Source organism: Capricornis sumatraensis, chromosome 7 (assembly GCF_032405125.1).
Source record: "Capricornis sumatraensis isolate serow.1 chromosome 7, serow.2, whole genome shotgun sequence".
Lineage (NCBI taxonomy): Eukaryota > Metazoa > Chordata > Mammalia > Artiodactyla > Bovidae > Capricornis > Capricornis sumatraensis.
Genome location: NC_091075.1, coordinates 82,295,818 through 82,311,241, shown reverse-complemented (window position 1 = coordinate 82,311,241; position 15,424 = coordinate 82,295,818).

Sequence of the window (15,424 nt, the reverse complement as noted above, 5' to 3'; positions counted from 1 at the left end):
GTGGTCGGGGACAGCCCCCTGTTAATATCAGAAGAGTTGGTGAAAGACATAAAATAGTTAAGACAGACAGATTTTGATTTTGGGATTGATGTTTGAGCTGGTCCAAGGGAGTCCCTCGAATTCTGATCTGCCTTTGACCGTCAGATATTCTCCACATTACCTTTGTCATGGGTGGGATCTCCCGTGGTGGCTCCCGGCATTTCCTTACTCATTTTTACTCATCAAAACCTCCCTCCCTGCTAATGGAAAAAAAGAAGACACAACTAATATTCAGTAGAGTTTCATAGGAGAAAAAAATATATTTTTATAAGACCTACTTTTTATTTTTATTCCACAGAAAACTGAATGACTGGAATAAAATGCTATTTAACAAAGATAAAATGATTTAGTCAGCTGAGTATATCATGAAATTAAAAAGTAGCATACAATTTTGGATAAAGAAAATCACTGAGCCCTGTATATGGCTTGGCTTACACAGATATTTATTCCAGGTTCAAATAATTTTAGAAGGAATTTTTGAAATTATGTTTTTATCTCAGATTAAAGAACTTAATAACTTTTGATGATTAATTTGACATTTTATTTTTTACCTTTTAAAATCAATCTATTTTGATTCTTTTGTATGATAAAGGCCAAAAAGGTTAGTACATAATTACAGTGACTATTCTTCAAAAAAAAAAAATCATCTTTAGGTTTATTTTATAAAGGTAATAGTGGGATAAGAACCCGGTTAGAAATGATCATTTTCTGTTGAAACTATTTCTTAAGAAAAACGTCTCTGTGTATCTTTTACCTCTGAATGTAATCTTTATCATTTTGAGATCAAAACATACACAGTTATATGTGAGTAAGAAAATAATAGTGACATAAGAAATGATATTTACTTACTGAAAATGAAAATTATAACCCAGAACATGAGCTAAAACAATTTATTAAGTAAAATGTGCATTATGTAGGCTCAAAAACTCTCTAAGGATTTACTTTAATCCTGGATTGGCATCACTGACTCAATGGACATGAGTTTAAGCAAGCTTCAGAAGATGATGATGGACAGGGAAGCCTGATGAGCTGTAGTCCTTGGGGTCTCAAAGAGTTGGACATGACTGAGTGATTGAACTGAACTGGATTGGAAATGAAATGGAAAAATCTTGTTACTTTTCTCAAATATGTAAACAAATAATTCCAGATGGTTATTGTCTCAAATACAGCTAGCTTTGACTACATGCTAAGCTTAAAAAACGCAGAGACAAAACTCTTCTCTGAACACGATTATATATAAATATTGGTATGGCAGTAGGTGGTCATGTATGGATGTGAGAGTTGGACTGTGAAGAAAGCTGAGCGCCAAAGAATTGATGTTTTTAAACTGTGGTGTTGGAGGAGACTCTTGAGAGTCCTTTGGACTGCAAGAAGATCCAACTAGACCATCCTAATGGAGATCAGCCCTGGGTGTTCTTTGGAAAGAATGATGCTGAAGCTGAAACTCCAGTACTTTGGCCACCTCATGAGAAGAGTTGACTCATTGGAAAAGACTCTGATGCTAGGAGGGATTGGGGTCAGGAGGAAAAAGGGATGACAGAGGATGAGATGACTGGATGGCATCACTGACTCAATGGACATGAGTTTGAGTGAACTCTAGGAGATGGTGATGGACAGGGAGGCCTGGCATGCTGCGATTCATGGGGTCTCAAAGAGTCAGGCACGACTGAGTGACTGAACTGAACTGAACTGAATATATAGACAAAAATTTCTAATTCTCAAAATCTCTAAAACAGAGGGCTTTATTGTATCAGATAACATTTTCTGAATACATAGCAATACTTGTGGAAAACTTTTAAGACATAATTTCCTGAAAAGAACCTTTTAAGCCTTAAGCTATATTATCTTATTCTGTATAAAAATTGTACATGGTACTGTCCTTCCTCTAACCATCTGTAATTTTTCAACTGAAAATCTGAACACTAGCATGTCCTGAAGTATACTGTGTACCCTATCCCTGAAGCTCTCATTTCTGGTACTATTATAGAGTATCCTACTCCTTTAGCTGAAAATAGCAACAGAAATCTGTGCTCAAATTTTTGAATCAAACTGATTATAGCTACCGTGTCACAGTTTGCCCTTATATTAGATTTCAACCAAATTCAATTACACAGTGTGCTCCTTGCTGCCATGGGATGAATGGCAGGACAAAGATGAATGAACACAACTGCTGCAATTGATTGATCCCTACATGCCTGCAGGTTGATTAAAGTGTCTAGGAGCAAAATGAAAAATAGTATTCATTTGTAGCTACTGGTCAGTCTTTAAATTAATTGAAAATTTCATGAAAGATGATGCATTTAATAGAATTTTTTATTTTTGTAAATTGTAAGCAAATATATGTATTAATTATACATACATATAATGTATATGTAAATATATAATTATAAATTTCTATAATTTATGATGTTTATTTGTTACAAAATAATAAAATGTTATAATGGCAATGAAGTAATGGTATAATTCAAAGGACTAACTGTCAGTATGTATGAATTGGATGTATTTTTACTTATAAAAGTTGCCAATATATTATATATTGGATAATATATTGGATATTATCCAGTGGATACTATTTATGCAATGGAAAGAAATGTTAACAATGCATATGGATTTTTATTTAAAGTATTTATTATTAATATTATCTTATATAGTTTGGATTTTAGTGTAGCATAATACTAGTAAATATAATTATTCAATATTCTAGGAATTATAATTTGCATGATTATAAAACTCAGATTTCCATGAAGAGTGATGGAGAAACTTTATTTCTGAAGTTTTTATTACTTTCATGTTATAATTTCTGTGTCTTAATTTTTACACACTAGATTGTACTCTGATTAAAATATGTGTAATTTTAATTGTGATATTTTAAGTCACAATGTTACTCGTTTTCATATGATACTCATATTTTACATGAAATCTTAAAATGTATGTAAATATTGAACTTGGAATGCATTTATGCTTTTATTAAATAAATAATGAATAGGAAACATTTAACTTTACATGTAAATGATACTTATGATCTAAATGGAAAGCACAAAATTGACTAATAAAAGAGATTCTTAATTATATTATTAGTAAATCTTTTTTTCAGTTCAAAGTTTAATTGAATATGATTTTTTATAATTAAATGTTAGTGCAGTTATATATTTTCTTGAATTAAGGCCATAAGTTCTGAGGAATTTTCAAAAGGTTGACCAAGCACGTCTTTACTGACAGTGAGAAAGAGAGAAAGGGAGAGAGAGCTGCCTGGTATGTGAATTCTAGTTTTCTACTGTGTTCAAAAATAGTGAATGATGTAAGAGAGAAAAAGTTTTTCTAGGCAAACAGAAGTAAATAAATGCCCACGTGAACATTTCAATGCTTTCTCTGCTTAAGATTGTCATTTTGAAGGTTTTATTATATTGAATTTTAAGAAATGAACATCAATGTCTGAATTTCCTTTGTCAAAGCACAAAATATCAGGATGCTAAGGTTAGTTTTTATTTTTCTAAAATAAGCTAGCTGTACTAAAACAGAATTTTAAAAGCGAATGGCAAATGTTAACAATCAGTATAAAAGAAGGCAAATTACTTTCTGATGCTAATAATGTATCTCTGATAGTTTCCCTTCAAACGAATACGTTTCCCAGGAGTGCATAAATATTTTTTCCATGGACTCTTTTGTCATTCTTGTGAAGTCTGTGGACCATCTTCTCAGAATGATGTTTTTAAATATCTAAAATGAATTACTAGACTTATAAACATATTAAAACAATCCTCAATTTTCTATTGATTGATGGATTGATCTATCATCTATAACTCCTCTATTAATGTAGTCAATAAAAAATGTAGTAATTAACTAGTAATTACCATTTTAAGATCAGATCAGTTCAGTTCATTTCAATTGCTCAGTCGTGTCCAACTCTGTGAGACCCCAAAAACGGCAGCACACCAGGCCTCATTGTCCACTACCAACACATGGAGTCTAACCAAACCCATGTCCATTGAATTAGTGATGCCATCCAACCATCTCATCCTCTGTCATCCCTTCTCCTTCTGCCCTCAATCTTTCCCATCATCAGGGTCTTTTCAAATGAGTCAGCTCTTTGCATCAGGTGGCCAAAATATTGGAGTTTCAGCTTTAACATCCGTCCTTCCAATGAACACCCAGGCCTGATCTCCTTTAGAATGGATGTATTAGATCTCCTTACAGGCCAAGGTACTCTCAAGAGTCTTCTCCAACATCACAGTTCAAAAACATCAATTCTTCTTCAATCAGTTTACTTTATACTCCAACTTTCACATCCATACATGACCACTGAAAAAACCATAGACGGACCTTTGAAAACCAACTAATGTCTCTGCTTTTTAATATGCTTTCTAGGTTGGTCATAACTTTCCTTCCAAGGAATAAGTGTCTTTTAATTTCATGGCTCCAATTGCATCTGCAGTGATTTTGGAGTCCAGAAAATTAAAGTCAGCTATTGTTTCCACTGTTTCCCCATCTATTTGCCGTGAAGTGACGGGACCAGATGCCATAATCTTTGTTTTCTGAATGTTGAGTTTTAAGACAAGCCTTCCACTCTTCTCTTTCACTTTCATCAAGAAGCTTTTTAGTTTCTCTTCACTTTCTGCCATAAGGATGGTGTCACCTACATATTTGAGGTTATTGATATTTCTTCCAGTTCAGTTCAGTTCAGTCACTCAGTCGTGTCTGACTCTTTGCAACCCCATGAATCGCAGCATGCCAGGCCTCCCTGTCCATCACCAACTCCCGGAGTTCTCTAAAACTCACGTCCATTGAGTCGGTGATGCCATCCAGCCATCTCATCCTCTGTCATCCCCTTTTCCTCCTTACCCTAATCCCTCCCAGCATCAGAGTCTTTTCCAATAAGTCAACTCTTTGCATGAGGTGGCCAAAGTACTGGAGTTTCAGCTTCAGCATCATTCCTTCCAAAGAACATCCAGGGCTGATCTCTTTGGAGTCCAAGGGACTCTCAAGAGTCTTCTTCAACACCACAGTTCAAAAGCATCAATTCTTCGGTGCTCAGCTTTCTTTACAGTCCAACTCTCACATCCATAAATGACTACTGGAAAAACCATAGCCTTGACTAGACAGACTTTTGTTGGCAAAGTAATGTCTGCTTTTCAATATGCTACCTAGGTTGGTCATAACTTTCCTTCCAAGGAGTAAGCGTCTTTTAATTTCATGACGGCAGTCACCATCTGAAGTGATTTTGGAGCTCCCCAAAATAAAGTCTGACACTGTTTCCACTGTTTCTCCATCTATTTCCCATGAAGTCATGGGACAAGATGTCATGATCTTCACTTTTTAAATGTTGAGCTTTAAGCCAACTTTTTCACTCTCCTCTTTCACTTTCATCAAGAGGCTTTTCAGTTCTTCTTCACTTTCTACCATAAGGGTTGTGTCATCTGCATATCTGAGGTGATTGATATTTCTCCTGGAAATCTTGATTCCAGCTTGTGCTTCTTCCAGCCCAGTGTTTTTCCCACAACCATTACTTCTTTTAATTCCTGAACACTTTCTTCACCCCAAAGGAGACCCAAACCCATTAGCAGTCACTCCTTTTTCCTCACATCCCAGCCCTTGGAACCTACTCATCTGTTTTTTGTTCTTGTAGATTTGCCTCTTCTGGATATTCCATGTGAATGGAATTATAAATATATGTGTGGCCTTAGGGGTCTGGCTTCTCTTATTTAGCATAATGTTTTCCAGGTTCATCTAGGTTGTAGGGCATATCAGTATGCCTTTCCTTTTTATTGTGGAAAAATATTTTATTGTATTGATAACATACTTTTATTTTTGTTTGTTTTACAATTGAAATCAATTTTTGTATATGATGTGAAATAGGTGTCTAAGTCTATAAAACCATAGACATTCAAGGGTTATTTTATTGTATTGTAGAGACCAATACTGGGACGGGGCAGGGGGAATGAAAAAGAATTCTCCAAATACATGTGTATTTCATCACCCACTTCAGCCAGAGATGTAAGTACTTTCAACACATTTTATAATGACACATGCCAAGGATGAGGTGAGACCAGCAGATTACCAACCTTCACCTTAGCAGTCCAAGCAGTCACACTGAATCACAGCCCTCCTCAGGTTACTCTCCAAGGCAGGTTACTCTCTGCCTTGGGCATTAGCAGGTTTGGAGTGACATTTATTCAAACATTGTATGAATATTATATAGCTCCTCTTTAAAGATACTTAAAAGATACAGCATTCTATTTCAAACCCATGTGAGCTGGGAGTTCAGAAATAGCACTGGTATTCTGGTTAATTTATTTTCTAAATGTTAATTCTGGAGTGATGGAAACTTTTGACCTTGATGCTGATTATGATTAGCATAGCAATCACTCTTCTATAATTTCTCCCAGGAATCTTGATTCCAGCTTGTGCTTTTTCCAGCTCAGCGTTTCTCATGATATAATTTGCATAAAAGTTAAATAAGCAGGGTGACAATATACAACCTTGATGCACTCCTTTTCCTATTTGGAACCAGTCTGTTGTTCCATGTCCAGTTCTAACTGTTGCTTCCTGACCTGCATACAGGTTTCTCAAGAGGCAGATCAGGTGGTCTGGTATTCCCATCTTTTTCAGAATTTTCCAGTTTATTGTGATCCACACAGTCAAAGGCTTTGGCACAGTTAATAAAGCAGAAATAGATGTTTCTTTCTGGAACTCACTTGCTTTTTCAATGATCCAGCGGATGTTGGCAATTTGATCTCTGGTTCCCCTGCCTTTTCTAAAACCAGCTGGAACATCTGGAAGTTCAAGATTCACTTATTGCTTAAGCCGGGCTTGAAGAATTTTAAGCATTAATATACTAGCGTGTAGAAGAGTACAATTGTGTGGTAGTTTAAGCATTCTGTGGCATTGCCTTTCTTTAGGATTGGAATGAAAACAGACCTTTTCCAGTCCTGTGGCCACTGCTGAGTTTTCCAAATTTGCTGGCATATTGAGTGTAGCACTTTCACAGTGTCATCTTTCAGGATTTGAAATAGCTCAACTGGAATCCCATCACCTCCCCTAGCTTTGTTCATAGTGATGCTTCCTAAGGCCCATTGACTTCACATTCCAGGATGTCTGGCTCTAGGTGAGTGTTCACATCATTGTGATTATCCGGGTCGTGAACATCTTTTTTGTACAGTTTTTCTGTGTATTCTTGCCACCTCTTCTTAATATCTTCTGTTTCTCTTAGGTCCATACCATTTTGGTCCTTTATTGAGCCCATCTTTGCCTGAAATGTTCCCTTGGTATCTCTAATTTTCTTGAAGAGATCTCTATTCTTTCCCATTCTGTTCTTTTCCTCTATTTCTTTGCACTGATCACTGAGGAAGACTTTCTTATCTCTTTTTGCTATTATTTTATTCAACCTCTTCATTCAAATGGGTATATCTTTCCTTTTCTCCTTTTCTTTTCACTTCTCTTCTTTTCATGGCTATTTGTAAGGCCTCCTCAGACAGCCATTTTGCCTTTTTTTTTTTTTTTCCTTGGGGATGGTCTTGATCCCTATCGCCTGTATAATGTTTTGAACCTCCATCCATAGTTCATCAGACACTGTGTTTATCATATCTAGTCCCTTGAATCTATTTCTCACTACCACTGTATAATCATAGGTCACACCTGAATGGTCTAGTGATTTTCCCTACTTTCTTCAATTTAAATCTTAATTTGGCAATAAGGTGTTCATAATCTGAGCCACAGTAATCTCCTGGTCTTGTTTTTGCTGATTGTTTAAAGCTTCTTCATCTTTGCTGCAAAGAATATAATCAATCTAAATTTCACTTAGATTTTAGTAAAATAAAGTATACTTATTATTTCCACCCAAAATCATGGACTTACTGTTCTCTACTTATGGACATTCTGACTATTGTCTCCGGATCCTGCATTGAGAATCAGGGATTATATTTAGCACCTGGTTTTTCACTGTGATAAATATTTGTAGTATCCCAAAGGGTAAGATATAATTCTTATTCTAAAGGCATCCTAATCTAGTAAGAGAAAGGGACTACAGTTAGATAGCTGTGACTCAGTTAATACAATAGTAGAGGCATGTACTAAGAAGTACTTTGGGAACATACATGGGAGAGTGAACTTTGCAGAAGGCGATATTGTAGAAAACATAAAACATGATGTCATTTATGATAATCTCAGAAATAAGCAGATGCTCACAGTTCAAAAATAGAAAGTGACATATATTCCAGATTTATTTATGCAATGACATAAGTTTAAAAACCCAAGCATATGGCATTTAATATGCTGTTGCATGATTTATTATTATTATTGCTCCTTGTTATATATTTCCTACATTGTACATGTTAATCTACTGTTAAGACATTTTTTGATTTGCAAATGAGAAAAAATCAATGGTGAGTTTTATTTTTTCAATTATTTAAATATCCATCTCCACTATATTAGGGCAATTTCAGAAAGAGAAATATTTTTTATTAATATAAACCAGAATTCTACTTCTAACTGTCATGAACTAGATTGTATTAAACAAAATATTATTTAAGGTTAATGAAGAATTAGACTTGTTCAAGATCCCAGAGTGATACAAAAACAAGTGTGAACTCCCAGTGTGAACTCCATTTTGGGGCATTAGTTTTCCTCTTTGAGGCATTGACAAAAAGCTACAACTGAAATTATAGCAATCAGAAGAAAGCTATCAATGAGCCTCTTATAAGTTAAGCTGAGCAACCCTGAGTTATGTGGGGCAGCAGTGAAATCAGAGTTTAGGACCTTCAATTAGGACTGGCCATTTTAGACATTTCAGGCTCTTTGAGATGCTTGTGCTGTGCTTAGTCTTCTCAGATTCTAGTTTTGTCTGGCCATATGCCCAGGAGTGGGATTTCTGGACCATATGGCAACTCTGTTTATATTTTTTAATGACCCTAGTTTAAGGACCCTATTTTTTGAGTCACTATTTTCGTAATGACTGCACCAATTTAAATTCCCACCAACAGTATAAGAGGATTCCCTTTTATCCACATCCTCTCCAGCATTTGTTATTTATAGACTTTTTAATAATGAGCATTCTGTATGAGGTGGTACCTCATTATAATTTTGATTTGCATTTCTCTAATAAGTAGTGTTTGGGAGCATATTTACATGTGCCTATTGGCCATTTGTATGTCTTCTTTGGAGAAATATCTACTTCAGTGTTCTGCCCAATATTTGACTGAGTTGTTTGTTTATTTATTTATTCTGTTAAATTGAGTTTTATGAGCTCTCTGTGTATTTTGGAAATTAACCCCTTGTCAGTTGCATCATTTTCAAATATTTTCTCCCTGTCCATATTTAGTCTTTTCACTCTGTCTATTAAAATATTTGCTGTGCAAAACCTTAGAAGTTTGCTTTGGTTCCATTTGTTAAATTTGGTTTCATTTCTGTTGCTTAGATAGACTGACGAAAGGAAACATTGCTACAATTTATGTCAGAGAATGCTTTACCATTATTCCCTTTTAGGAGTTTTATGATATCATGTCTTATATTTGTGTTTAAATCATTTTGAGTTTGATTTTGTGTATGGTATGAGGATGTATTTTAACTTCATTGATTTACATGCAACTCTCCAAATTTCAGGGAAGATATTTTAAAGGTAACATTAGACAGAGTTGTAGGGTATGTGATCAGCTTGTGGACACCCATCTGATCAGTGATGGTAAGGTAATGGGATTATGTATCAGGAACCTCAATCATAATCTTTTAGTTCCAGCAGATAAGGACTACATGCTGGTTGTCACTATGCAGTTAATTTCTTCCATCTGGTGGTGGGTTTTAGTATTTGTAAAACAGCTCAAGAACATGACTTCAAGTATTATCTATTGCTCTTGAGGAGGAACTGAAGGTCCTTGACTTTGTTTTATGGCTGAACTATGATTATTTTGTCTTGCTTAACTCTTTTTCTTTGTTTCTGAATTTTCTCACTTCTCTGATTACATTTATTCTTTGGAATTTGATTTCAATTAAGATTTTTACATCACTATTTAGCTTCTGCTAAAGGTCTCCCTCATGTGCTAATACAAATTTCTAACTTTATGTTAAAATTTCAACCTCATTCTTATCTCATTCTGTTTCATTTTCAGCAGAGAAAATTTCCTGCTAATTTATAGAAAATCAATAGCATTATACAAAATTTCTTTAATTCCATTTTTAAACATAAATACCCATCTTAATTTTTGGTTACTTTTTTCTACCATCATATAATTTTTGCTGTTTTTGTTTTAAAAGTACCTGTTTTTGTTTTCACACGTGTTCCTTAATTGTGTTTACCTTGTATTTCCTCTTCTCTCCTCAAGGTCTACACTTCTTTTAACTTCAGTCTCATCTCTACTTATCTTTAATTTAATATGAAAACAGAACATCTCAGATAGCACTAATAAACTTCTTTATCTTCATTTAGCTCTTATTTGATCTTTCTTCATAGGTAATATTCTTAAAGAGAAACCTGCATTTCCCCTATTATTTCCTACTTAGTAATAAAGCTCATATACTATTAATTATACAATAGCAGTATGTGACACTCTAAGATATCCAATTGTTATTATTTTTTAGAGGTAAAATATGTTTTTTTTTTAATTTAATTTTATTTTATTAATATAAATTTATTTATTTTAATTAGAGGTTAATTACTTTACAATATTGTATTGGTTTTGCCATATATAAACATGAAACCACCATGAGGGAGGAGGGAGGGGGGTTCAGGATGGGGAACATGTGTATACCAATTATTATTAAGTTACTAATTCCATTCAAAGTGTTTGTACTTCTTTTAACTTCTCAGGACCGCTATGCATTGTATTTATTGATTCTTAAAAATCCTCTAATTTATTGATGTAGTCACCTTGTGTTTTCACGTATTTCTTTGTTTATTATCCTTTATCAAATATCCTTTTGGAGCTATTATCTTCCAGTAGTTTATCAAATGTCAGTGTATCCCTTACCTTCTGTTCTGTGATGATATAGTCAACCCTTATCTCCTCTCTCACTTTTAACTTCATGGATACAAATCTGAATCTCTATGTTGATCCAAAAATACATATCGTTTCTAATAAACATTAGCAGGGTTTTTAAATACAAACCCAGGGCTTCCCTTGTGGCTCAACTGGTAAAGAATCAGATTCCATGGAGATGGGAAGATGTATCCACTCCAGCATTATGGCCTGGAGAATTCCAGCTACTTAATAGTCCATGGGGTCACAAAGAGTCAGAAATGACTGAGCGACTTTCACTTCATTCACTTCAATGAAGACCTGAAAATGGGCAAAACAGATGTCTTTCTTCCCTGTATGACTTGCATAGAAAGATTTTAAAATAGATAACCATGCAGAAGAGCTCACATTTAAAACTGTTAAGTGCTACAAAGAGATACATTTTGACAAGGAGTTTCATGGTAGGATAACTTGACCTAGTCAACTGTGTATGAAAAGACTTTCCAAATTGAATAAAATAATTTGAATCTAAAAGATCAGTGGGCTCAAAATTGTCAAAAGGATGAAAGATTTCCACACAGAATAGAGCAACATGTGCAAGGACTCTATGACAGAATGAGCAAGGTGCCATGTAGGAATTATCATGTTAATATAGTTAGAATGTTGAGAACCAGGAAATGTGTTTACTGGTAGGGTGAAGGTGAAGGTGCAAATGGATAGGGTTAGGTACTAAAACATAAGGCTTGTTAAGTTTCTTTGTATTCTTTAAAAACAAAACAATATTAAATAAACTATTAATTATAGCAATGATAAGGATATCTAAATTAATGACTTTTGCCCCTGAGTAGACTTAAGATCGATAGGGTAAATAAGGAAAATAATTAGCATTTAGAGGCTAACAGCATAGATCAGTATGGGGAATACAAATTTCTGTTGGAACAGAAAAATGTTCAGGGATCCAGAGAAGTCTGTATTATTTAAGACATATTGAGAACTGTATATTGAGAAGACTTGGTGATAAGTTAGATATGGGTCAGAAAACCTAAAAGTGCGTATTAAAAATAATTCAGCAGACATAATGATAAAAACTATGAAGAAGATGAAGGCTGGTAAATGGGTGTCTTGTTAAATAACACTATCCTTAACAAAAACTGCTTAATTGGCAGTGTAAAAAATGATTAATTCAAGAATAATACTTAATATGCTGCTGTTTTAAGTTCATTAAGTATATTCATTGCAAGATTTATTATCATTATTGATATAAGACTCACTACACAGAAGAGAAAATTATGGCATAAGTACTCTAAGTATAAATTATGCAAGGTCAAATGGTTAGTCATTAGTCAGAAGCTAGATTCCAGCAATCCATCTGTTGAAACCGTGATCATGTGTGATATTAATTAGCACAAGATAGTTTGGAGTAAAATATGATGAAATAGGAAGAAAGTAAACAAATAACAAAGGAAGGTAATTCTTCAAGAGCAAAGTGATCTACAAATTTTCATAAATGCAAATATATATTGTACAGTGGTGAGAATGTGAATTTAATGTGTAGAAATAATTAAAATATACATAAAATAGCATGTATGTCAAAAGGGTGTTGTATGTGGTTTAAGTGTTCCAAGGTCTTTGTATTTTCTGAGAAATGTAGAAATCAAAAGGCAGCAAGTGATTTTTTGGTCAAATACTAAAATAATTGTAAAAAAAAACATAAATACCAAGTAAATGTCAGATTGGAAAAAAGTCCACAAAAGACCAAAGTGATAAATAAATAACAAGGAAATCAAATGGGGAAAAAACACATTTGATGGTTTTAATCTTAAACATACATAAAGCATAATTAGACTTTATCTCCATAAAAAATATAATAAAAAGAAACAAGAAAGTGATTCTGTTGCCACACAAAAATTTAGGTAAGTTACAAAAACCATAATTTTAATTACACATGAGAGCTATAGACAGAGCAGTAATACAAGATTGCAGAGAAAGAAGTTCTTCCTCAGTGTGATGACATTATTGACTAATTACTTCTATTGAGGATAGACTGATATATGAGGGAAAATGCAACAAATTTTACTAATTATTTATTTAAAAAATAAATCAGTTAAACTTATAGTGTTCCTTGTTTCACAGCACAATTGTCCCCTTTCCCTGTACCAAATAGTGTCATGGATTAAGGTACAGATAGAGTATCAAGTCTCAGTTAATTATGGATTCCAAGTTTCTTTTATACATAGTTAAGTACTAGACCACCTCACCTGGCAAAATGTGATCCACTGGAGGGAATGGCAAACTACTCAGGTATAATTGCTGTGAGAACCTCATGAGCTCTATAAAAGGCCAAAAAGATATGATACCAAAAGATGAGTTCCCCAGGTCTGAAGGTGTCCAGTATGCTACTGGGGAAGAGCAGACAAGAATTACCAATAGCCCCAGGATGAATAAAGTTGTTGGGCCGAAGCGGATATGACACTTAGTTGTTCATATGTCTGGTGATGAAAGTAAAATACAATGCTGCAAAGAACAGTAGTATTATATAAGAACCTGGAATGTTAGGTCCATGTATCAAGGAAAATTGGAAGTGATCAAGCAAAGGATTGTAAGAATAATCATTGACATCCTAGGAATCAGTGAACTAAAATGGAAAGACATGGGCAAATTTTAATTCAGATGACCATTATATCTACTACTGCGGGAAAGAATCCCATATAAAAAAACAGAATAGCCCTCATAATCAACAAAAGATTCTGAAATACCGTACTCAGGTGCAGCCTCAAAACTGACAGAATGATCTCCATTCATTTTCAAGGCAAGCCATTCAGCATCAAATCAATCCAAGTCTATATCCCTGCCACCAATGCTGAAGCAGCTGAAGTTTATCAGTTCTGTGAAGACCTAGGAGACCTCCTAGAACTAACACCAAAAAGAGATCTTCTATTCACCATTGGGGATTGGAATGTGAAAGGAAAAAGTCAGGATATACCTGGGTTAACAGGCCAGTTTGGCTTTGGAGAGCAAAATGAAGGAAGGCAAAGACTAACTGAATTCTGCTAAGAGTATTTGCTAGCAAATACTCTTTCTCAACAACGCAAGAGATGGCTTTACACAAGGACATCAACAAACGTCATGACTTAAATTGATTGCATTCTTTGTAGCCAAAGATGGAAAAGCTGTATACAAACACTAAAAACAAGACCTGGAGCTGACTGTGACTCAGATCACCAGCTTCTCACTGCAAAATGCAGGCTTAAACTAAATAAAACTGGGGAAAAAATCTAGGCCAGTCAGGTATGACTTAAAACAAATCCCATATGAATTCACATTGAGGTAATGAATAGATTCAAGGGACTAGATCTAGATAACAGTGTGTCTGAAGAATTATGGATGGAGGTCCATAATATTGTGCAGGAAGTGGTGAACTAAACCATCTCAAAGAAAAAGAAAAGCAAGGAGGCAGAGTGGTTATCTGATGAGGCTTTATGAATAGCAGAAAAATGAAGAGAAGTGAAAAGCAAGGGAGAGAGGGAAAAGTACCTCCATTTAAACACAGAGTTTCAAAAAACAGCTAGGAGAGACAAAAAGGCTTTCTTCAATAAACAGTATTTTATAATAGAATAAAAGAATGAAAGGGAAAGACTAGAGATCTCTTCAGGCAAACTGGAAACATCAAGGGAGCATTCCTTCCAAAAATGGGCTCAATAAAGGAAAAAAAAAGTGTAGAGACCTAGTAGATGCTGAAGAGATCAAGAAGAGATGGAAAGAATACACAGAAAATACCGTATAAAAAAATATCTTAATGAACTGGATACGTGATATGGTGTGGTTAGTCACCCAGAGCCAGACATTCTGGAGTGCAAAGGCAAGTTGTCCCTAAGTAGCACTGCTGTTAATAAAGTAAGTGGATGTGATGTAATTCCAGTAGAACTATTCAAATCCCTAAAGGAGGGTGCCATCAGGGTTTTGGACTCATTATGTCAGCAAATTTGGAAGATCCAGCAGTGGCCACAGGACTGGAAAAGGTCAATCCTTATCCTAATTCCTAAGAAAGGTAGTACCAAAGAATGTGCTAACCATTGGACAGTTGCACTCATCCTCCAGGCTAGTAAGATCATATTTAAAATCTTTCACTCCAGGCTTCAGCATTGTGTGAACCAAAAACTTCAAGATGTCCTAGCTGGATTTAGACAAGAAAGAAGAACTAGAGATCAAATTGACAACATTTGCTGGATTACAGAGAAAGTAACTAAAGATCAAACTGACAACATTCACTGGATTATGGAGAAAGCAAGGGAATTTCAGGAAAAAAAAATGTCTATCTCTGTTTCATCAACTACACAAAAATCTTTGACTGTGTAGATCATGGCAAACAGTGGCAAGTTCTTAGAGAATGGCAAGTTCTTGCTGCTGCTGCTAAGTTGCTTCAGTCGTGTCCAACTCTGTGC